The 24,934-nt window shown below is 35.3% G+C and overlaps 1 protein-coding gene across 2 annotated transcripts in view; it reads right to left on the bottom strand.

Moving 5' to 3' along the window:
* CRB1 (crumbs cell polarity complex component 1) overlaps positions 1 to 24,934 on the bottom strand; it is a 281,276-nt gene that overhangs the window by 169,112 nt on the left and 87,230 nt on the right. Inside the window, exons 1-2 of one of the 2 annotated variants that reach the window (XM_033196013.1) lie at positions 6,448 to 6,479; positions 4,799 to 4,841 (exon numbers count right to left, since the gene is read on the bottom strand). The exons of the other annotated variant lie outside the window; for it this stretch is intronic. The gene's annotated coding sequence lies outside the window, so the exon portion shown is untranslated. Of the gene's footprint in view, positions 1 to 4,798; positions 4,842 to 6,447; positions 6,480 to 24,934 lie in introns of those variants that run through there. 2 annotated transcript variants of the gene reach the window in all.

Genomic DNA, 24,934 nt, shown 5'->3' with positions numbered 1-24,934 from the left:
GTGTGTGTGTGAGCAAAGACACAGTAAGACAGTCAAATTCAAAGATCTTCTGTAGAAGACCACAGTAGTCTAATGAACAAACTATGAAATGTGAATAATACATAGGAATAGAACAATCTGGCCTGTTCATCTCTTGTGCAATTGTGAATTATTTATATAAATATACATACTCACACTGATGAATATATGTGAGTATAAACATATAAAATGTGTGTCATTGTGTGTATATCTGTGTATATATGATTTACAGTATATACATACAACATATATACATATACACATTTGTGCATAAACATATATACTGTATATTTTTATATACCTGCATATATAAATGTACATATATATACCCACATATACACATATATGTAGATACTGTAAATCCTATATGTACACAAAAACACACATATATTTTATATGTTTATAAATTTGTTTTTGATTTATTTGTTTACATAAGAGCATTTGTTATATTGTGAAATGCTAAACATATATAGGGAATGATTTTTAGTAGTAATCACTATTATCATAACAGTTCATATTTATCAAGGACCTATTAAGCCAGACATTTTAAATTTTAATCCTCATGACACAACTAAGAAATAAATCTTATTATTCTCTCTCTTTTACAAAAAGATATGCTAAAGCATCATCACTATCATTACAGTAAAAATGACATTCACGAATATAGGCAACATTTATTAAGTCCAAACTGTTTACCAGCACTTTTAAAATTTTTTATATAGATTAGTTCATTTAATCTTCATAATAATCTTACAATGTACAACCTATCATTATTCCTGTTTTGTAGATGATAAATAGTAGAACAGAGAGGTTTTGTTTCTTAACTTTTATTTTAGATACAGGGAGTACATGTGCAGTTTTGTTACATGGGAATATTCCGTGATACTGAGGACTGCAGTAAGGATCCCATCACCTAGGTAGTGAGTATAGTACCCAATAGGTAACTTTTAGCCCATGCCCCTCCACCCCAAGTAGTCCACAGTGTCTATTATTCCCATATTTATGTCCTTGTATGCTTAATGTTTAGCTCCTACTTATAAGTGAGAAAATTCAGTATTTTATTTTCTATTTCCGCATTCATTTGCTTAGGATTATGGTCTCCAGCTCCATCCATGTTGCTGCAAATAATGTGATTTCATTTTTTATTGCTGTGTAGTATTCCATGGTATATACATACCTATTTTATTCATCCTATCTACCATCAATGGGTACTTGGGTTGATTCCATGTATTTACTATTGTGAATAGTGAAGCAATGAACATACAAGTGCATGTGTCTCTTTAGTAGACTGATCTATTTTCTTTGGGGTGTTTACCCAGTAATGAGATTGCTGGGTTAAATGGTAGTTCGAACAGAGAGTTTAAGTAACTTGTTCAAGGTCACATAGCTAATAAGTGGAAGGGCCAGGGAGAGAGAGAATCTGGAATGTTCCCAAGTTATATAGTTAAGTTATAATGGACCAGAGCCTGCTGTGAGCCTTGGGGCTCTGACCTACTGCATCATAATATCTCCAGTACTAATACATTAATGAGTAACTCATCATCCACAACTGTAAATCATCTATCCATCAGTGATAATGGACATTTCTGTTCCTTGTTTTTTGGTTTTAAAATAATTTAAACAAAATGAGAAAATTACTTATTGAACATCAAGAGTGATAGAATGTGGCTATTATTTTAGTTACTTTCAAGCTGAACTTCTCTCTGCTCTCACAGTTCCTGCATTTTCTCTAATTGTGAAGTGTACATTTCAGTATCCCTCTTTAGACTCAAGACCTCAGTGGCCAAAAACATAACTTATTTCCTTTGTATCATACCCAAAGCCTTTGCATGCTGTTGGCAAACATTATTTTGTTAATAAATATTCATTAAACTTAACTGAATTTCATATGTAAACCCCTTTAATCCTGTCCAAACAAGCTATAAAACAGCTTTTAACATCCTCATTCACAGTTGTAAAAACCAATAACTGGAGAAGTAATTTGCTCAAGGTTTTAGTTGCTTAGAAATACGTCTGAAGCTTGAACTCTGCAATACTGATTCTTAGTCTAAAGTTTTACTATCAGTTATATGAGAACTTAGTAAGTTCTAATGCAAGCAAAAAGTGCTCAATAAATGTTAGTTGATTTTTGCCTACAGATACCACTTGTATTCAAAATATATTTGAATAGAACAAATAAAATAAAGTTAAAAATATCTAAATTTTCAGATATAACACTTGTTTTTGCTGTAAGAGGGAAAAATGGTCAGGCCACACAAATCGACTTCTTTTTTCAGTGTGCTGCTAAGAAACACAACTAACAACACGATGTGACTAGAATACAGATCATTCTATTGAGTTGTAATAGCTAATTGCATTGGCCCTGCTTTAGAAATGAGCACCTGTGGGCTTTTGTTCGCTGTGAAAATGACTGTAGATGTCAAGAAAGCAGACAGAGACCCCTCTCTACTTGACCTTGGATGTTTACATCATGCCTTTCTGTGTGATTTTCTTTTTGGTGCAAGTGAATTTTCAGCAAAAGACCAATTTTTCTCTCTTCTTTGATCCTTGTCCCTTGAGGTTTCTGTGTCTAAGTCTTGCTCTCAGCACAAAATTATCTTCCCAGAACCTGACTGCTCCACATAACACTCCACTGCAATCCTAAGCTTGCCACCCAATGGATATGACAGCCTTTTTGCCTCTGAGTATATATTCCATCTCAGTGCAGTACCTTCAGTTTTCTGCTCAGCCTGGACTGTTTACTGTGGAGTAAGTTCTTCCTTCCAAAGTATAATAGAAAACCCAAAATTTAGGACAGGAAATACACCTTCATTATGAAAATGATACTCATTCCTGATACTTCAAATATCTTCTCTTTGTTTTCCCCTAATTTATCCTTATTATTGGCTGAACTGTTTTCACGACTTTTCTTCTTTGACCATTCAATTTCCCTGTGACCACCTGGGACCCACCCATTCTCCTACATTTTGGACTTTACAACTTGCTATACAGCAATTTGAATCTCTGTTTCTGGAGTGTCCAGCAGCTGCTGGCCAGCTGCTTTCTCTGAAACATGTCCATAAATGTCCCCTACCCTGCTTCCTTTCCTGTATCTGACCTATTCCTCTGCTTACATTCCTTGGTGCTGTTCGTCTTCAGGCACTCTTTACCAGTACTAGGACTGAACACTATACTTCCTTTTCCCCACCTACCATCCATCCTTGGTTTCGCTCCTTATAATTCTGTAACAAAGATATTCCCAGAATTGAACCTGATAATGTTGCAGGCTTACTCAGTTCTTGCTTTTTTGTGTTTTTTTTTTCTTTCAATTAGATCACAAATATCAGTTACCAAAGTGAGTAACTTATCAACTACATTATGTAGATCTTTTTGTATTACATTCTTTACAATATAAAGAATAGAGGGATTGCAAGAACTCCTTGCAATTTGGGAAAATATTCACAGGGATTGAAGGTATTTGAATAGTTTTAAGCTCAAGAAGAATGTAAAGTGCTCATGTGGAGTTAATATTGATTATCAAGACTTTAAGGAGGTGACTGCAAGTATCAAATAGTTATTCAGGTGTTGTAATGGTTAATCCAAGATAAATGTTGTAAAAGGATGCTCATAAAAAAATTATAGATTATTAGCAGTCATCTGCATAATTATTTCTCTTCTCTATATATGAATATATAAATATTTTGTCATATTATTCCAAAAAATCCTTTTAGAAAATACAGTTAATTATATATTCTTATATCTACTTCAGACATCCTAATTCATTGTATCATTACATATTTTTTTTGGAACATATATGTGTTCTCTATTTTAATAGCACCTAATAGCTATCCTCATTCCTGAAATTATAGGCTGTTGATTCATTAACAAATATGTTTATACACTTGACTCCCATGTACTGAACACCAACAAGGATAATTATGGGATAGTATTAAAATTACATTACAAATACACTCTACATAGAAAGAAACTTAAATTATTTAAGAAATTACCATAAATATTGGAGACTATGTTTTAGAAACCACATAAAGTTCCCCAGTGACCTGGCAAGCATACAGCAAAGTTAGCTATCAGGATTCAGAGCAGGACATAAAAACCAACTCTAAGTATTTTAAGTAGAAATAAATTTAGTATTAAGAGTAAGATGCAAATGGCATCCCTGGAATGAATGGAAGAATGGACTCTACAGGGGCTTCCAGAAATGACTGCCAGAACACTACAGAACTAACTCTCAGGCTGAAACTGGAATTGTTGAGTACAAAACACAGGGTCTAGCTATGATCCAAGGATTAGGACTGCCTCTGTGTCACTGCCACCATTACCATGGTCCCTGAACATTCACTAAGCAAGTGAATGAACACTGGTGAATGGGGAGGGTTGGCATTGCTTTTGTCAAAACTGCCTCTTGACACTTAGGTAGCTAGGGAGTGGACAATGGAATGCTGTTGCCAAGATCCTCATGTCATCATAACTATGCAAGCCTGTGGATGTGGTCAAAAGAGGAAAATGATTTCCACTTCACTTCTGCCTCCCAAGTGTTTTTAATTAGTGAAACCTAATTTATGTGTAGAACTCTACTTCAAAGAAAGTGAGAAATGTAGTTTTAGCCCTCCAGAATCTACAACATAGAAAACCACATAGGTAGAGGGTGGGATGAAGGCTGAGCAAGATACCATAGTGTCTACCACAGAGGCATCTAGATAAAGTCCTCTAACTTTAGATGAAGAATATGAAAATCATAGAGGTTAAGTGAGAATATGCCCAAACTAGGACATACATTTACCTTTCCTGAACACATGCCACTTCTACTCATAGATGTGTCCTCCCTAGATGTGGAAAAACATTTAATGTTATTCAAAATCAAAATCAATATGTTTTAAAATGTAACCATTAGAAAATCAAATATATAATTGCATTTGACTTATGTTAAAAAATTAGACAATAATCTTATTAAAGCGTATGTTACATTCCATTATTGAGAGATGTGCTATGAGGATTTTAGGGAAGAACTGTTTCAGTTAGTATTTTCGATGACCTAGAATTACCTAGTACTTTCTGATCCACCAATAGTATTACCACATATCAATACATAGCTTCTCCATTTAGTGAAGGCATAAGGAAGATTTGTTGAAAGATCTTTAGAGTATTACTCCTCCATTTATCCAAAACACAAAGTCTAATTTAAAATGTTATGCTTTTATTTTATATATGGCATCTCTCTCTGTCACCTAGGGTGGCATGCAATGGCATGATCATAATTCATTACAACCTCGAACTCCTGGGCTCAAGCTACACTCCTGCCTCAGCCTCCCGAGTAGCTGGAACTACAGGCACACACCAACAGCGCCAGTTTCTATGCATGTTTTCAACAGCGTTTTTTTCCAAATACACAATATTCTCTTTTAATGTTAGAATGAAAATAAATTTATGTATTAGATAAAGGCAAACTAGACATGTGAAATCTAAAGTGGCTTATTTAGATTTGATTCAAGGAAAGCATGGGTCAAAAGATCTGAATTTTAGTTTTGATTGTATCATCAATCTAGCTAGGACAAGTAGCTTATTTTTTTCAGGGTCTGAATTTCATGACATTTGACTTTGAGATGCCTTGACACTTAATAGACTTGTTGGGGAGAGTAAAGCTAGATGGTAGATAATTTTAAACAATGTCAAAAGCTAGATACAGTTATCAGATGGCATAATTATTTGTTATTTTTATATTCTACTGCTACTAGTAATAACTCCTTTACTTCAGAGTAAAAATAAACAGAAAAAATGAAAAGATCTTTTCATTAAGAATAATTGGCCTCTTCATTTGAGCCTGGGTCTTATTTTAGCAAATAACTGATAATGGAAAAGTAGAATGGCTGGAAACCAAGTTGATGACACACAAAATGCTTATACTTAGTACAGCTTCATTGAAGATGAGACATTGAGGAAATATGTGTGATTTGTGGGTGCCTTGGGAAAGTATCTTGAACTATTAAAGAGAACTTGACATACCTTCTTACTTCACTTCAGTTGCATAAAGGAGTATTTAGTTTCACGAATGTGTTTGTTTTTTCTGATTTTAATTTGACGTGGTTTCTAACACCAGCAGATTTTAGCCCAAGCTGACCTAAAGGGGCTCTTGTGTCCCAAGTTAATATTCCCCCACATTTTGCCATGAGATCTTGTCTTACATTCTTTTATCGACTTTATGACATAAATATTATTCTTTGACCAACTTTATTCTGAATTTTCTATTCTTTATTTTGTCAATTACTCTATCTGAGACAATTGAGCAGACTCAGACTTCACTCCTAACCTTTAGCTCACCATTGTGAGCTTTACCTTCCATTTTTTTGCCCCATCTTGTGTATATTAGCCCGTTTTAGGTCTTTATATTGCTTACTTTTTATTTATCCCTGAGATTTACAAATATAGACATACCTCAGAGATATTGTAGGTTCAGTTCCAGACTACTGTAATAAAACAAATATCAAAATAAAATGAGACACACAATATTTTTGGTTTCCTAATGCATATAAAAGTTATGCTTACACTATAACATAGCCTATTAAGTGTACCATTGCATTATGCCTGAAAAAACAATGTACATAGCTTAATTTTAAAATACGTTATTGCTAAAAAGAAATGCTAACGATCATTTCAGCCTTTAGCAAGTCATAATCTTTTTGCTGGTGAAGGGTCTTGCCTCCATGCTGACAGCTGCTGACTGATCAGGATGGTGGCTGCTGAAGGCTGAGGTGGCTATGGCAATTTCTCAAAACAAGACAATAATAAATTTTGTGCTTCTATTGACTCTTCCTTTCATGAAAGATTTCTTTGTAACATGTGATGCTTTTTGATAATATTTTAACCACAATAGAACTTATTTCAAAACTGAAGTCAATCCTCTCAAACCTCATTGCTGCTTTATCAGTTAAGTTTATGTAATATTCTAAAATCTTTGTTGTTATTTCGACAGTGTTCACCAGAAGTAGATTTCATCTCACAAAATTCTTTTTTTTTTCATCCATAAGAAGCAACTTTGCATCCATTCAACTTTTATCATGAGATGGCAGCTATTCAGTCACATTTTCAGAAATTTCACATTTCTGCTATTTCTACCACATCTGCAGTTACTTCCTCCATTGAGGTGCTGAACCCCTCAAAGTCATCCATAAGGGTTGGAATCAATTTCTTCCAACTCTTGTTAATGTTCCTATTTTGACCTCCTCCCATGAATCATGAATGTTTCTTCAGATTATGAGACTACCATGCTACCTACTGCATTAATAAGGCACCTACAAATGTTCTGAATGGCACCTAGGATGATGAATCCTTCCCAGATGGTTTGCAATGGACTTTTTTCAGATTCATCACAGGAATCGCTATCTATGGCAGTATTCACCTTATAAAATGTATTTCTTAAATAATAAGACTTGAAGTCGGGTGCGGTAGCTCACATCTGTAATCCCAGCACTTTGGGAGGCTGAGGCAGGTGGATCACCTGAGGTCGAGAGTTTGAGACCATCCTGGCCAACATGGTGAAACCCCGTCTCTACTAAAAATACAAAAATTAGCCGGGTATGGTGGCACATGCCTGTAATCCCAGCCACTCGGGAGGCTGAGACAAGAGAATCACTTGAACCCGGCAGGCAGATGTTGCAGTGAGCCAAGGTTGTGCCACTGCACTCAAGCCTGGGTGATAGAATGAGACTTGGTCTTAAAAAAAAAAAAAAGTCTTGAAAGTTGAAATTACTCCTTGATTCATAGATGGGCTGGATAAAACCATTTATCTCCTTGCCCATCTCCATCAGAGATCTTGGGTGACTAGGTGCACTGTCAATGAGTAGTAATGTTTTGAAACAAATCTTTTTTTTTTTCTTGAGCATTAGCTATCAACAGTGGGCTTACAATATTCAGTTAACCATACTGTAAACAGATGTGCTGTCATCCAGGCTTTGTTGTTCCATTTATGGAGCACAGACAGAGTAGATTTAGCATAATTTGTAAGTGGCCTAGACTTTTCTGAATGATAAATGAACAATGGTTTCAGTTAAAGTCAGCTGCATTAGCCCCTAACAAGAGAGTCAGCCTGTCCTTTGAAACTTTGAAGCCAGGCATTGACTTCTCCTTTCCAGCTATGAAAGTCCTAGATGGCATTTTCTTCCAGCAGAAGGTTGCTTTGCCTACATTGAAAATGCGGTTTTCAGTGTAGCCACTTTAATGAATTATCTTAGTTAGATCTTATGAATAACTTGCTGCACCTTCTACATTAGCACTTGCTACTTCACCTTGCACTCTTATGTTATGGAGATGACTTCTTCCCTTAAACCTCATGAACCAACCTCTGCTAGCTTCCAGTTTTTCTTCTGCAGCTTCCTCATTTCTCCCAGCCTTCATAGAATTGAGGAGAGTAGGGGCTTGGCTCTGGGTTAGGCTTTGGCTTAAGGAAATGTTGTGGCTAGTTTGATCTTCTATCCAGACCACTCAAACTTTCGCCATCTCAACAATAAGGCTATTTCACTTTTTTTTATCATTTGTGTGTGAACTGGAGTAGCAATTTTAACATTCTTCAAGAACTTTTCCTCTGCATTCACATCTTGGCTATCTGTCACTACAGGATTAGTTTCAGCCTATCTCAGTCAATACGCCTTCCGCCCTAAGCTTAATGGGCTCTAGATTTTGATTTCAAGTGATAGATGGGTGACCCTCACTTTCACTTGAACATTGAAAGGGCCTTATAGGGTTATTAGTTGGTCTAATTTCAATATTGTTTAGTCTCAGGGAATACGGAGGCCAGAGAATAGGGAGAGAAACAGAGGAACATCCAAACAGTGAAGCGGTCAGACATACTGAACATTTGTCAGTTAAGTTGGTTGTCATATGGGCATAGTTTGTGGTGCCCCAAAACAATTACAATAGGAATATCAAAGATCATTGATCACAGATTACCCTAACAGATGTAACAAAATACTGAAAAAGTTAGACATATTGCAAAAATTATCAAAATGTCACACCGAGACACAAAGTGGGCACATGCTATTGCTTGATGCTGAGTTGCAACAACCTTCAATTTGTGAAAAAACGCAGTATATGTGAAGCACATTACTGCGAAGTACAATAAAATGAGGCATGTCTGTATAGCACATCATGGTCTATGGAGTCCTGCCTTTTTTGGTTCAACATTAGGTTTTAACAATTTATGCATGTAATTGCACATAACAGTAGTTCATTCATTTTCAATATCCTCTAACAACCTATTGTATAAATATACCATAGTTTGTTTTTTCCTTTTCTTGTCAAGGCAAAAATACTTTTATTTTTCAAGAGTTTTTGCTGTATGAACGTTTTTGTGCACATTTTCTATTGCACATACATATTGAAGATTTTTCCTTTAGTGTGTGTGTGTGTAGGAGTGGAATTACTAAGTTAGAGTAAATTTACCGTCAAATTTATAAAATAACCTCATATTGCTTCCCAGAGCTATCGCCAATATATACATGCATTAGTACTAGGTAAGAGTCACTCTTGCTTGTCGTTCCACGTGTCTGTTAGATTGGCTTTGTAAGATGTAATCATTTTTACCAATCTGGCTGCAAAATGGCATTTATCTGTGATCTGAACTTGCATTTCCCTGATAACTAGTGAGACAAACTGCATTTTCTTATGTTTTTGATGATTTGTGTTTCCTCTTCTGCGAAATAGCTCTTCATGTCTTATTTCCATTACATTATTTGGTCTATTGTCACTTTCTTATTGATTTAAAGGAGTGCTTTACGTGCTACGATCATCATTATCTTGTTGATTGTATGCCACACAAATTCCTTCTCCCAGTTTGTCGATTGTTTTTCTACATTACTTACAGTATTTTTTACTATTATAGTCAATTTAATGTAATTGAATTTATCCTTAATTTTTTCATAATTGCCACTTTTGTCTTAAATAAGTGTATTCCTACATTGAGGTAATGAAATACTCTTTTGCCTTTTTACAGTATAAAAGTTTTGCTTTTCCCACATAATTAATCTGGAATTAGTTTTTATGTATAAATGAGAAGAAGATCAATTCTATGTTTTCCATATCAATAAATGATTGGACAAAAAATTTTTAATACCATTTGTTCTGTTCCCAATGATGGCAATACCATTTCTGTTATGTATAATTTTCCATTTATATATGGCCCTTTCTGAGTCTTTATATATTTACCCCCTGAGCCAATGTCATACTTTTTAAATTATTATAGCATTATAATAATTCTTGCTATATTATCTGGTAGGACATATTCCCTCCAAGTCATTATTCTTCCTCAGGAGTGTTTTAGCCAGTTTTATTTCTTTGTTATTCTACTCAATTTTAGAATCAACTTGTTCATTTTGTCCAAAACACTGAAAATTATTAACCTCCAAAATTTGTGGAGAAAACTACTACTTACAGGTTCCTCTCGCCTGAAGCATTTAATCCTCTTACCCCACTTTTTCATCCTCTGCAATTTACTTTGCAGAGTAAATAGAACCTGTTAGAGGTACCTTCTTTAATTCCCCTGTACCAATGTTATAGACTTATCTACATCCATATACATCTATTCCTGTTTTCCTCCTGTTAACCAGGCTACCACGTTTTCTCTCTTTATCCAAGGATAAAACTTCACTGTGCTGAGAATAAGATTCTTTTATTTCCCTAGAAGGTCTTGCTTCTCTTTATTTTCCATCTGCAATTTCTTTTTTCTCTGTAAGTATGTACGCATGTTCACATTTTTTTGCTAAAAATAGAGAAAAAGAAAAGAAGCAAAGTATATAACATAACCCTCTTTATCTCTCCTTTATTTTCCTATGGCTCCTGTAGTATCTGTCTTCCCCTCTTTACAGCCAGACCTCTCAGAACAGTTGTCTATGTTCACCATCTATTCTACTCAGCTTCTACTCAGTTTGCAGCCAACTGCCATCTGGCTACTGTCCTCACCACCCCATGAACCTACTGGCCAGGGTCTCCAGTAATAACACACTTGGAGTCATTTTCTTACTTGAAGTCTTGATATTTGAATTATCTTATCTCTCTATCTCTTAAAAGCTATTCTTTTTCATAACTTCATACTTTTCTGACTTTTTTCTTTTCCTCTCTTAAGTTCTATAGGCTCCTTTGTGAATTATCTTTTCTCAGTTGTCATTTAAAATGACTGCTTCTTAGGGACCCTCTTCCTTTTTCCCTGTGGACTCTCCCCTGGGTGATCCCCAATCATCAGATCTTTACTTGCTATGTATGGATTGATATCGCCCAAATTGTAATCTCTAGCACATCCCTCTTTCCTCAGCACGAAGGCTATCACACTATCTGACATCTCCATTCTAACTCAACTTGCAAACATACTAAAGCTGGTCATCTTTCATCCTGCACTCCTATGCAGCACTTTTCCCCCTGCCATATTCCATACCTCAGCTAGAAAGCTGATGGAAGTACTGGCCACACAATTGACCAAGCCAGAATCCTCAGGTTCATCTTGGTCCTTTCTCATCTTTTCTTAACACATTCAATTAACCAACAAATCTTGTGGACTCTAACTGCCAAAGACAACTAATATATGTATAATAGCACAATTTAATATTTTTTAAATCTAGAAAGGAACAATTAGGAGCAGGTAATCAACATGAAGAAAATCATTAGAAGGGGAAGGAGTACAGCATGGATATCAGGAATGTTGGACAAGGTGCAAACACGGGACAGAATTGAGATTATGGCAAGCAGTTGATGGAGTTTCAGATGACCCATGCCACAAGATTCAGTAGCCCAGTCATAGGAAAACCAGAGCTCTGGATTAGAAAAGCCCAATATAGCAAGAACAAGGTAATAAGAACAAACACACCTAATAGGACTGGAGAATAAAGAGAGGAAGTCAATCAAGGAGGAGACTTGTGTATTAGTCTGTTTTCATCCTGCTGATAAAGACATACCTGAGTCTGGGTAATTTATAAAGAAAAAGAGGTTTAGTGGACCCACAGTTTCCCATGGCTAGGGAGGCCTCACAATCATGACAGAAGGCAAAAGGGATGTCTTATATGGCAGCAGACAAGAGAGAAATGAGGACCAAGTGAAAGGGGTTCCCCCCCTATGAAACCACCAGGCCTTGTGAGACTTATTCACTACCATGAGAACAGTATGGGGGAACTGGCCCCATGATTCAATTATCTCCCGCCAGGCCCCTCCCACAACATGTGGGAATTATAAGAGCTACAATTCAAGATGATATTTGGGTGGGGACACCGCCAAACCGTATAAACTTGGTTACCACACAAATCAGTTCCTAAAAGCCTGGGATTCCAATATCAGATAAATGGGGTCTCAATGGCAAATCACTTCACTTTATTTCTGAAGTCTATCACTTTCTTCTTACCTGGAGATACAACTGGCTTCTGGATCTGTAGCAAGGCAGTTTTGATATAAGAAAAGATGAAAGAAATTCAGTGATCTAATTGAATAATACAAGTAGAAATTAAAATGTACTGTTTACTATATTCCAGGCATAGTTCGGTACTTTCTAAATTATTTACCATGATGATATCAATTAAGCTTCATAAAATAGCATAAGTACCATTATTATTTCCATTTTATAGATAAAGAAAGTGAGGCTTGCAAAAGTAATTTTATGAAGCCAAACATCTGGTAAGTAGCGGAGGCAGAATTCAAGGCCTGCAGTCTGGCTCTACAGCCCCTTATTTTACCTGTGATGAAAAAGTGTTTCTTGTTAATATAGCTATGAACATCATTTATGCCTACATTTTGCAGATAGAGAAACAGTCCAAGAGAGATTTAAGCAGTTTGTATTTTGTAGTTTAGACAGTTCTAGAACTCAGATTCTCCAGTCTAGCGCTCATATTTTTACAGCCTTCTTCTGTCTATAAAATCTATTAATGAGGGATTATGCATTACTTCGTCTTAAGAGAAAATTAAAAAAAAAAATCTGAGAATAGTTAACATGCTATCTTTCTTAGACCTAATAGTAGAGACTAAAGTAGCCCTCTTCCAGCTGTGTGATGCTGTGTTTCACAGTAAGTCTGGCTTTTGTCTTTATGAAGACATAATACTTTATTAGGATCATCCTACGTACACCAGGTCTCAGGCAGAAATAAGATTAGATCCTCAGCCATATGTTGCACTTAAAAGAAAATCTAATTCACAATCTTGTACAGTCTGACAAATATCTCCATTAACAAATCTTAATCATGTGGGTGGAAGAAAGGAGGGTGACCAAAATAAAGTTGCTCAAATATATTTCAGCTATTAAATGCTGCAGTGCTACAAACCAAAGGCTTGAATTGTGCCATTCCATTATCGGTGAAATATAAACTACAAAATATACCATGATGAGACACACAACTCAGTGATACTGTGAAGTTCTTAAGTGTCTGGTTCCACTCTTTCTTTGGCTTAAAAATGTTTTACTGCTAGAATCTTTATCCTACAAGATAAAGCCCCAAGTTACTTCTCCAGGTTCAGCTGCTCTAACCTGTTGGCTATCCCACACTGCTCTCAGTTGTCCCTATTATACTTCTGACCCTTGCTCTTGCCTGCCTCTTGGGATTTGATACATTACTTTGGTTTTCAGCTTTGATCCTTAGGACTCAGGTGTTTAGCACCCTGATGACACAATCCAGCACCATCCTCACTGAGACCTTGGGCCAGCTGCAAGTTAGAAGGCAACAGGACAGCATTTAAAGACCATTGAAAAAGGATTAACAATTCTATAGCCTGCCAAGAGGTTGAAAAATGTTTATAATTTTATGAGAATTTAGAGTTCTTACATATCATTTATGAAAAAAAAACTCCGCTCCCAAAGACGCAAGGAAAACAAACTTAGGTCATAACTTAAATGCAAGCCTTCCAGGAGAATATAGACAGGAAAGCAAAGAACTGTATGGAATGAAACTTGCAATGTTGTATGTACACATGTATGCATATATAATGCATTACATACAATCCAAAATTTCAGTGAATAATAGCAGGCTGTCCAGGAATGTGCTATATTAAGCACTATGCATGCTAAGGACTCTGGAAACTGAAAAGACAAATATATGTGGCATCTTGAAATAAATACAAAATCTCTAGCTAATTCTGCTTTTACTGTGGAAAGATAACAGCATGAACTAATATCCAACAGTGTCATGAATTTTTGATGACTGAATTGAGATAAAAATCAAATGAAATTTTATCATGTACAGTAATTTGAAGCTATTTTTGAGTATAAGATTTTTGCAGTAATCACAAACATTAATTTGATAAAACATGTAACCAATTAATGTTAGAAAATTAAGGAAATACTGAAATATTAAATTCCCCAATGTAATTAAAAGCTAAAATAAACTACTTGCAAAGTGCCATATGTTTATTATCCCATAGTGTTGAATAAAGTAAAAATCAATTCATTACAATGGGATAAAAGACACATGCCCACTCACTTATATATTTAAATATTTTCATTATTAACATCTTTATTTAAATGGAGTTTTAAAAGACTATATTGTCCAAGAAAGGAATTATCTTCCATGGAAATTTAAATATTACTAATTAAGTTTTAAAATGTTGTCATCCTAGGTCTTGAAAGTATTATTTTTAGTACTTATTACCTATTCAAATGCAAACTTACAAAAAAGTTGGACTAGTCTGTGAGATTGTCATATAAGTATAAAATCGAGATGATTAGTGTCCACAGTATATTTTAGTTTCATTTCTCATTTTGAAAGCTATTTGTTTTAAAGAAAAATTCTTTCTTGAATAGAGCTCATTACAATTAAAAATACATTTGCATTTAGTACCAGAGAGCCAGGCACAAGAAACATAATTTCCTGTAAAAGCATGTCATTTCCACACAGATATTTTTACTTTAGTGAATGGATAATTAACTTCTATTTTTAGTGAGAGGGCAAATGTATGTAAACTTAAAATCCTCACATTATGAATACTCAGAAATAATGAATCAAATACAACAAATATTATTTAAATATGTAAGTGAAGGACAGGGAGATCACTAGGTAACACAGGGGATGAAAGAGTTGAAAATCAGCATGACGCTCAATGTACATTCATACTGTGTCTGTCTTGTTGGCTGATAGAGGCAAGAGGAGAAGAGGGAAAAATGGATCCCATGCATCAAGAGTTTGGTTTTGAATGGTCATGGAAAGGAGCTGGGGGATGTGAAACTGAGCTGTTCAGGGAAAAAGAAGGCCTAAAAAATAATCTTCCCACTGTCAGGGATGTGGTGAGCAACAATGAAGCTAATAACTTCCTGTCCTTTCACACCCTACCTCTAGAAAATCAAAACCCTGAGACTCTGCATCTATCCCATTTACAGTACCCATATGACTTGAGATCCTCTTCCCTTCAAATACACACACACACACACACACACACACGCAAGAAAGGGAACATAAAAACTGATTTTGAGCCAGTGGTATCCTTGGCCACTTTGCAAAAGCACAGGAAAAAATATTCTACAGAGATATGACCAGGATGCAGTTCCAAAACGTACTCATAGGATATATACAATAAATGTTTTTAAAAACCTCTTGAAGAAAGGCTCACAATAAAAAATTTTAAGTCATAAGAAAAACAAACAAGCCACAAGTTAGCAGAAACGATAGATTAAATCCCCAACCCTTAAGATAGACTGACAAATATAACTTTTATATAACTAGATAAAAATAACTATATAACAACTATATACTTAAATAGCTATAGATGTATAATTATCTACAAAGATATATAACTATCCATACAGAAGATATATAACTATGTAAGATATATATCTTTATAAAATTTTAAATTATATATGAAAAATAAAGCACATTATATAAAAAAGAATAGGTCCATTTTTAAAAGGCAAATAGATCTGTTGAAAAGGAAAATGTAGGCACTGACATTTAAAACTAAATCAACAAATTAGAGCATATTAGACACAGCTGAAAAGAAATAGATGAAAGGAAAATATGTTAGTAAGATTAATAGACAATGATAGAAGAAAAGGCTTCAATATTCCTCTAAAAGGAATACCAAGAGAGAGAAGAGAGAGAATGGTGAAGAGACCATATTCAAAGTGATAAATGGTTCAAATTTTCTCCAAACCCATGAGGTTTGTGAAACGTCACATTCAAGAAGTTCAAAAAGTCTTAAGAATCATAAATAACATTTTGAAAAATAAAGACACAGTAAATATAAATCCCCAATGGCGGCACATCAAAATACACTGAAGATAAAGAAAATGCATTAAGAAACCACAAAGAAAATAGGGAGCACCTACAGAGGAACCAAAATTAGAGTGAAATGAGAGCACAACTTTTCCATAGAAGAAAAAAGACAGACAAAATATTTTCAAAAAGAAAATATTATTCAAGAATTAGAGAAGATAATTATATTTCAGGAAAATATTTCCTGCTTATTGACAGAATGACAGAAAAGTAAGAGATATAATTAAGAAAGAAAATGTGTAAGGTTTTTTGTTTATGTGTTTCTTGTGCTTGGGATTTATTTGTTTTGTTTTGTTTTGTTTTGGTCTGTCTTTGGTCTGTCTCTTTGCAGCTCTCCTCTCAGGTACTCTGTCCTGTGAATTTCATCTGACTGAGTCTCCTTAAACATTAGGCTTTCCATGGATCACTCTCCCCATGCTGGTGCCTGGAAATTCAAGATATTTTTCTTTTTTTAATCTCTGTATTCATAGTTTTCATCCTGTTTAAGTTTAGCCATTATTTCTTCAAAATCTTTTATTCTCACTCCCTTTTTTAGGGAGTCCAATGTGGCATATCTTAGACTTTGTAAAGTTGTCACAGTTTTGGGGGTGTTTTGTTTGCTTTGCTTTGCTTTGTTTTCTAATCCTTTTTTTCTCTTTGTGTTTAATTTTGGATCATTTCCATTGCTATGTCTTCAAATCACTAACCTTCTCTTCAACGTCTTATTTGCCATTCATCCCTTCCAATGTACTTCTCATCTTATACCTTGTAGTTTCTGTCTCTATAAGTTTGATTTGAATCTTTCTCATATGTCATATTTCTACTTAACTTTTTGAACATCTGGAATACAGTTGTAATAACTGTTTTAGTGTCCTTATCTGGTAATTCTAACATCTGGAGCAATTATGATCTGTTTTGATTGATTGATTTTTTTCCTCATTTGGGTCTTATTTTCCTGTGTCTATGTATGCCTTCTTGATCTTTGTTCTGGAACGTAGTTGTTTAGAAACAGTTTGATTCTTTTAGGTCTTGCTTTTAAGATTTGTTAAGCAGCACAAGAGCATACTGAATCTGGAGGAAAATATTTGTAACTACCGAAGCAATATCCTACCAAATGTTTCATAAATCATGAAGTTATTCAGTCTGGCTACTGGACACAGGTACAATTCTTAACCCCCTATGAGTGCTGGGCATTATTATCTCTAATCATTTCAGCTTTATTCTTTCCCAGGTCTTGGGAACTTTCCTCACATGCATGTGCTGATATAAACTCAGTTGAATACTAAAAGGAAGCTTCTGCAGATCTCTGGTCTGTCTCTGTGCAGCTCTCCTCTCAGGTACTCTGTTCCATGAATTTCACCTGTCTGGGTCTCCTCAAACACTGGGCTCTCCACGAATCCCTCTCCCTGTGCTGTTGCCTGGAAACTCTTTCATGGTAGTAAGTTCAAGCAATAGGGCTCACCTTGTTTGTTTTTTAGGGATGACTACTCTTCATTATCTGATAGCTGATGCCTTGAAAATCATTGTTTTATATGTGTTGCCAGGTTTCTTTTTTTTTTATTGCTTCAGGCTGGAGGGTGAATCCAGTCCCACCTACTCCATCTTGTTCAAAAGTGGACACTTCTTCAGAATAAAATTGTAAAATGTAATGTATGGATTTCTTTTTACCTGTTTGTGTAGCTAAGGAGGAAATAATTTCAGGTGGATCATTTGGTTAGTTGTATTTCTTTTTCTTTCATGAGTAGAATAATTCTATTTGTGAGCCATCCTTGGATAAACTGCACATGAGAAAATTTTGCTTTGTTACTGTCTCCAACATCTTCTTTCCCTAGTGCCTCTCTCCCTTGCAAGAAGTCAGTGCCTCCATGCCCCTGTGGGGTGAATTAGGGATGCTGTTACAAAGACCACCATCATCAATTTCATATCCTTACAATCTCCCCCAAACTCTCCACCATTGACCTATTTTAGCTCTTTTTGTTTCATGTCCCTACTTTAAGTTAGGAAACTGAAAGTAAATCTATGTTGATGGGTTAATGTAAAACCGTCTTTTTGTAATTGAAACATTCTGAAGAGCCTGAATTCACAAAAATGACAAACTCTGAGAAGAAAATTTTGGATGTGGCAGCGGGCTACCAGGAGGGATATATTAGCCAGGTTACAGTAGGTGAAACTATTTTGCAGATCCAAGGGCCAGAACCACTTATGATTCTCACCTTATGGTTTATCAAACTAAACCCTTTATTATCACATTCTGCCTTTCTGATTTCTAAAATGTAACATATTACTTTATTTTCTAATTAGCTCTTATGTATTCAGGACATATTCCAGATACTCATTTTACCTCTCCTGTGACCTATGAATATATGATACAAATAAGAATTTTTGAAATTTCACACGTATGTAAGAATTGTGCATTAAATGAATCTATCAACCTAAGTTTACTTTGAGAACTTCTTTTATGAACTTTTTATTCATAAATGTCTAATTCTCTATGAAGCAGAAAATTAATAGAATTCAAAATAGTTTTTCTTTTTCCCTTGAATGAAACAATATAACTCAAATGCTTAAATAATCAAATTAAATATCCATTATTTCTGATAAACATATGGCTTTGCATTAAATTACAGATATAAACAAAAATTTTATGAAATTATGATGCAAAACATGGTAACTATGTCAGTGATTTCTTGATAAAATCACAGAGCTGGAGGGTGCATTTAGAGGTCATCCAAGGTAGCCAGTGGTCTTCAGACACCAAGCGCCTACATTAGTACTGAAGATTAACTCTAAGAAAACTTTATTATATTCTGTGCAAGTGTATTTCAAAATTCATGTTTCGTTACAGGTTACACGTGTAGGCCTTCTAGTAATTAGAATAATTTGGACAGAAAGTTGAAATCTGTTACATTATTATTAGGAAGATAAATGACAAATAAACAATTAGTAAATGTTTAGTTTTCTGTGGTTATCAAGACCTATAAGTGGTTTAGTGGGAATAACAAGAGGTTTTAATTCTGTTCTAGCTCTGTCACTTACTTTGTCAACTTGTCAAATCACTTAACTTCCATGAGAATAATTGTGCGCTATTTTAAAGTATAGATAACAGGTACCTTGCAGGAGTTTTATAAGATTCAGAGTTTCTAGGTATTCAGTTCTCAATAAATGAGATTGTTACTATTGCTATTGGGAAAAGACTGTGCCCTTTGATAGGTAACCTTCTCTCTATTATCTAGAAAACAAGCCATCAAACTGATGCCACAGGAAGGAAAAAAAAATCCCTTTTTTCTTGGCTTTGCCCAGTCCTGAAACACCAATAATTAGCTTTTTTTTTCCTTTAGAAAGCCATGAAGGGGCTAAGAAGCTAGGAATAGTACTGAGCTACAATGAGTACAGAGAAAGGCCTATACTCTTTCAAGTCTGTATCACAGGAAACATTGTGACCTCACATTCTAAGTCTTGAGAGCACACACAAGCCCAAGGATTTAAAAAAAGGAGAGAGAAAGAGATTCTGCTCAAATTCAGGGAATAACTAAATAAATTAACTAGTAATGGTTAAAATTAATATTTATCAAGAATGTTTCAACTCTATCCAGATAATTCTCTTTCAATATTTAATCAGCATGTGTGTTTCCCCTGGCATGGCCTTCCTTGGTAAATATGGGAGAAGGAGCTTAGTGTCCTGAGTCATCCACCTGTGCTCCACTGCTGCACAGAATGCTTCACCAGACCACAGGTTACACCTCACTTTGCTGTCAGTCACCACATCAAACGTCGGGACTGCGGTACCTCAAGAACAGCTGTTTCTATCACATTGACTTCAACAGAGAGGCCAATGTGAGTCATGTTATATATGTTCATAGCCCAGTTGTAATATTTGCTACCATTCTACTCCCCAAAACTATAAAAGTAATAAATTGAACTGAAGATCTGGCAATGCAGAGAGGCTTTATAAGCAGTAACATTGATGTGTTAAAAATGAGAATTTGACTTCTTTTTTTTTTTTTTTTTGAGACGGAGTCTCGCTCTGTCGCCCAGGCTGGAGTGCAGTGGCCGGATCTCAGCTCACTGCAAGCTCCGCCTCCCGGGTTTACGCCATTCTCCTGCCTCAGCCTCCCGAGTAGCTGGGACTACAGGCGCCCGCCACCTCACCCGGCTAATTTTTTGTATTTTTTTTTAGTAGAGACGGGGTTTCACTGTGTTAGCCAGGATGGTCTCGATCTGCTGACCTCGTGATCCGTCCGTCTCGGCCTCCCAAAGTGCTGGGATTACAGGCTTGAGCCACCGCGCCCGGTCAAGAATTTGACATTCTTATAACTAGTATCTTGTACATCCCACTGAGAGGAGTATTTTACTGGCTTTTCTCTAAAGGGTGAGGCCTTCTACCAAGTTGCCTCATCTATTCTCTTATCCCTTATTTCTGTCTCCATCATCTCTCTGTTTCACTCTCTGACCCCCAAATTCATGGTCATTTATTATAAAAAGTAGTTTAGCTACCATCTTCTTGCACAATCCTCTTATAAGCCATGCTCTTGGACCAACTTCTCTTTTCACTACCCTTTCACTTCCTTCAACCAATATTCCCAGTTACCAACTAGGTAACTTCCTAATCAAGGGGACTTTCGTGTTGACATGAATGATCCTTCACAGTTGAATGACCAACTCACACTCCAATAGCCCATGTCAGCAATGACTCTCAAGACCACGACTTACCATCATCCCTCAATGTTCCTGTAATGAATATTTAAAGTCATCTGTGATAACCACTGATCTGTAATACAACATGATTTCAAGGACATCATAGGATTTAATTTTATTTGATGTGAAAGGAATTTGTCAGAGGCATAGGGATAACCTCTGATTTTAGCAACAATCGTTTTGAAAATTATCAATGAAGAAAAGATATTACAACCAAGCAGTGGATTCCTTTGTTCTATTTAAATTACAGTATCAGAATACACACTTTATTTGCCACTTTTGAAAAAAATTCAATGATTCTGTGAGGGTTTTGTTTGCTTACTACGTGTCAGGCACTATCCTGAGCATTTTTTATACCAAAAAAGGACTAACAGCTCTTTCTTTGGCCTCCTCTCTGGAAATGCCTGAAGACTAGACCTTTGATTTGCAGCAGCAACTGAGGAATAGTTAGATATTTACCTATATTGATGCAAGAGAAATGAGAGTTCCATGGAAACGATTAAGCGTGTGTAACTCATTGTCAAGGTTGTTTAGTGAGTAATTGGGAACTAATGAAATGGAGCTGCCCTGAAGAAATGGGGCTAATCACATAAACCTGATTAGATATGTGATTACTCAGTCACATACACATGGCTTGATATAAAAACTGAAGGGAGGATCTCAGAGCTGATGGTTTTCCCGAGCTGAAGTTGTATTCAATCAACTTTATTCCTTGTGGCCACACACACACCCAGGATGCAGAATGACTGGGACATCCAAGGCTGTGTCTGAGAATCATGAGACCTCTGTTGTGTTGTCATTGTGCATGCTATGACACTGGTCCTATGCATTTTCTTCAAGGCAAGTACAATTGGTGCTTGATGAAGTCTACTGTGAATCTCAAGTCTGACTGTCGATTGAATCAAGTTAAGACACAGTAGAGTGTCACACATTCATTTTTCATACAACACTCCTATGCAGTTTAAAATAATTATTACCAGTTTGCATGTAAGAAAACATAGAATTTAAGTAAAATGATTGAAACACACATAGCTTATAATTGAAATAAACTATCCTTTCTTGAGTATTTTTGAAACTGGTATTTTTCTAATATAACTTTTTGGTATTTAAAAATAGCGAATATTTACTTAATACTTTTGTCTATATACAGCTACTTCTGTTAGTAGCTCTGTGACTTAAAATTTATTGTTTGAATAACTAAATTATTTTAAAAATAAAGTTAATTTAAAATAAATGATATCCTGTTTTATGTTTATTGAAGATTTTTTGCCTACTTATAGAAAATGTAGAACCTATAACAAGATTAAAGAAAAATATTGCAATCCCTTGTAATTTCGATGCCCAGTGATAATTGCTATTCAATTTCTAGAAACTGTGGTATATCTAGATAGATAGATAGACAGACAGATAGATAGACAGATGATGGAATACTACTCAGCCAAAAAAAAAAAAAAAAAAGGAACACATTAATGGCATTTGCAGCAACCTGGATTAGATTGGAGACTATTATTCTAAGTGAAGTAACTCAGGAATGAAAAACCAAATATTGTATGTTCTCACTCATAAGTGGGAGATAAACTATGAGCATTCAAAGGCATAAGAATGACACAATGGACTTTGGGGACTCAAGGGGAAAAGGGTGGGAATGGGGTGAGGGATAAAAGACTACAAATTGAGTTCAGTGTATACTGCTGAGGTGATGGGTGCACCAAAATCTCACAAATCACTACTAAAGAACTTACTCGTGTAACCAAATACCATCTGTTCCCCAGAAAAAACATAGGAAAAAAAATTCTAAAATGTTTCCCTCCAGCATTTTTCTTTGGTTTTTCCAAGCATATTTTTTACACGACAAATTGCATATTATATATTACATAAGATTTGACATCCTGATGTGTTTATTTTTATTTCATTTTATTTATTTATCTGTTTTTGCTTAACCTTTATGGAAAACAAAAATGACCTTTTGAGTAAGTGTTGAGATTCTTTCCCTCTTCCTTGCCCACAGGAGTACATTTGGCTCTGTTCGTTCATCTTCCATACACCATTTAAAAATATGTCTTCACTAACTTTATTCCTGGGCTTTTGTGATGCAGAATCAAGATAACTAGAAAGAAATAAACAAAATTTGGGAGCCTAGGAGAGGGGACTTATATAAGAAAGAGTAGAGATTTATTTCTGAGAGAAGAAAAGAACCTATGAGAATTTCAAGAGAAAGGTCCAACCTTTTTCAGAGGTTAGACCTTACGAAGTAGTGAGAGACATTGAGAACATAACAATGGAGAAATAATATTTTTCCAAGATATTGCGAACATAAAATGGAGAAAGCATATTTCTCTGTGCTTATATTCTGATTGTATATGTGTGTATATGTGTGTCTTTCTTAAGAGACTGCAGGAAGTATTTAAATTGCTTTAATTTACTTTTGATTACTGGATTATGTTTATTTCTTTGATCTCAAAGCAACACAATTTATGTTTCAAACATTTTATTAGTATAAACTTGCAAATTTGATTAATAACATTAAGGTTATTTCAAATTTTTCATTATTATACATAACATATGGCTTCCTTTACCTGCTATTTTTTGCTCTCATTTTCAACTATTTCTCCTAGAAGAGTTACTGGACCAATGAGTAGGAACATTCATATTTAAGCCTTGAATCCATAGTGTAAAATCATTTTATAGAACTTCTCTCTAGATTTTTGTGTTCTCTCTTCTTATTCTAATAAGTAGTCCAGAGGATGGACTTGATAGTTACTGAATTTATAAGTAAGGACCCAATTCTTTATCTTCTAACTGGGTCTCCCCTTTGAACTTTGGAAGGATATATCCAACTATCTGCTGGATATATTCACTTGAATGTACCTCAGATATTTCAAAATAAAGAGATTTAAATTGTAACAATTCATCCTACATTTTCCGTGCATTACTATTTTAGATAATGCCACACTGTTATTCAAGATACATAAGCTAGGGGCCTGGAAGTCATCCTTCACTATCCTCCCTTTTGCTCTCACCCATTTCTCATTAAACAATAAGTAAATGTTCCCCTGAAGTATCTAAGCCCACTCTGCTTCGCCCTTACCAGGAACACACTGTTTGAGGTCTCCATCATTTCATGCTAGGTCTCTTTAACTACAGCCTTGCTTACCCTTCTTTATCCCCTTCTCATTCTGGTCAAGTCTGAGCACGCCAGGGTTTCTACTTAAAGTCCTTCAGTGGCTTTCAAACCCCCTTCATGGCACTTCCCAACATGTGAAGAGTAGGCTAAAGGGTGCCAGAGCTGCAAAAGCCACAAGTGATCACCTCTGGTTGTCAACAGTCTTGACTACATGAGCAAGTATGGTGCGCAGATATTATCCTCTCTCTACAGGCCACAACATTTGGGAACCTCTGACTACAAGAAAACTCTAGTATAAGATAATTAATTATAGCATTTAAAGCCTTTAATTATGTGGACACTGCCAATACACCCTCATCTCATGTCACTTCCCACTGTTTCATTTTTCTATTAAGTCCCAAATCCACTGTGCCCTTGATTGCTTCTTGCCTTTTTCCCACTTCTGCTCTTTCCACTTTTTCCCTCACACCAGTCTTTGCCACACTTAAAGAATCAATCATCTACCAACTTTCCTTTTGTTAACTTACGGATTAGTGTCTCTTAAAACCTAGCCTGTAAATGACACGCATCACAATTACATAAGACTTATTTTTAAATTGATTTTTTGGTACAACGCAGGAACAATGAAATCACAGAGGAGTTGGAGCACAGAAACCCATCACTTAAATGACCGCCCCCCCGATGTGTTTATTTTATACATTAAATTTCTTAATCCAATGTCATATATACAATCTCACTGACCACTGTACTTTACAAAATATGATTATATATGTCAGGAAACAACAAAAGCATAGTGAATGAAATAAATGTTTGAGTCTTCATAAATATGAGTTTACCAGCCATGAACAATTAACAGTGAAATATCCACTAGGAAAAGGACATAATAAAAATTATCCTT

This window comes from Trachypithecus francoisi, unplaced genomic scaffold (genome assembly GCF_009764315.1).
Source record: "Trachypithecus francoisi isolate TF-2019V2 unplaced genomic scaffold, Tfra_2.0 Lachesis_group5, whole genome shotgun sequence".
Taxonomy (NCBI): domain Eukaryota; kingdom Metazoa; phylum Chordata; class Mammalia; order Primates; family Cercopithecidae; genus Trachypithecus; species Trachypithecus francoisi.
Note: the sequence above shows the minus strand (reverse complement) of the source record. Positions and strands in the feature narration are given on the sequence as shown.